We start from the raw sequence: 1,431 nt of genomic DNA, 5'->3' as shown, positions 1-1,431 counted from the left end.
AGTTTGTTTGTTTTGTAGAAACATGGTTTCTTTGTGTAGCCTTGACTGTCCTGGAACTTGTAGACTAGGCTAGCCGTGAATTCAAGATCTTTCTGCCTCTGCTGTAACAGGCTATCTTTTGGACCACTAACCATCTCCCATATCATGACATGGAAACTTATTATTAGTTATGAATGCTCGACATTTTCTTATACTTGTCCTACAAGCTCTTATAATTTAACCTGTTTCTCTTCACCTAAATTTGGCCTCATAGCTTTTTACTTTTATTTCCTTCTGTTTATTTTACTTTCACTGCTTCTCATGTATGACTGACTGGCAGCTGCCTGACTTCTGGCCCTGGGTGTATCCCTCTCTCCCTCATTCTCTCCTCCTCTCGTTCTTTCCTATTTATTCTCTCTGCCCACTAGATCCACCTATTCCTTTTCTACCTAGCTATTGGCCATTTAGCCTTTTATTAGACCAATTAGGTACCTTAGGCAGGCAAAGTGAAACAGTAGCATATATTTACATATTAAACAAATGCAGCATAAACAAATATAACATACCTTTACACAGTTAAAGCAATATTCAGCAGAATAAACAAATGTAACCATCTTTACACAGCTAAAGTAATTTCCACAACATTCTGCCTCCTGAGTGCTGGAATTAAAGACTTGCTCCATTCTTGTGCATTAGATAGATATCTGCAGTTACTTTGAGTGCATAACTGCAATGACCATGTCGTGCCTAGAAATGATATTTCTAGGGCCAAACACTCATCTGTCTCTTATTCTGCATACCTTGTATGGTAATGAATCTCTACATATACTGATAAAAGGTCTTCTCTGACTAATGTGGAGAATAACATATGCCTATGGGTAAAAATGTAGATATTTGGAAGATAATTTGATGCTCTGCTAATTTAGTTGAGCAACAGTATTCTACTTTCCCTCTGGCATAGGACTTCCTCCTGTTGGAGTTTCTCATCAGGTTTACAGTTCTGAGTATGGATTCCCCTCTATGGAGTGGGTTCAAATCCAATCATAGTTGTTGAATCCTTATAACAATAGAGCCTATTGTTATAATAAGCTATAGTACTAGATGGTGCATTTTGCCGGGGTTTGCAGCTAGGTAAGATCGTCGGTGCCTTTTCTTTCTCCAAAACGATGCATAGCACCTTGTAGAACTGCAATATACCTGCCAGAGAGGAAGGTCCCAACTAAATTCCTTCTTGGTTCTTGTATGTCATACAACCAAGAAGTGTGGTGTCTTCAGCAGTAGGATCTTACCATCTACCAAAAACATATTCCCAACACATTTCTGAATAAAATTGGAGGTGCTAAATTCAAATCATGATCTTAGTAACATTTATAAAACTATATTCTAAAGACATTCTAAATTCTTTATATGTGTTAATGTATTTAGCACTCTGTCACATGCTTGCATTGATTT

Source organism: Arvicola amphibius, chromosome 3 (assembly GCF_903992535.2).
Source record: "Arvicola amphibius chromosome 3, mArvAmp1.2, whole genome shotgun sequence".
Classification (NCBI taxonomy): domain Eukaryota; kingdom Metazoa; phylum Chordata; class Mammalia; order Rodentia; family Cricetidae; genus Arvicola; species Arvicola amphibius.
The sequence above is the reverse complement of the archived record's forward strand: the minus strand, read 5'-3'. Positions refer to the sequence as shown.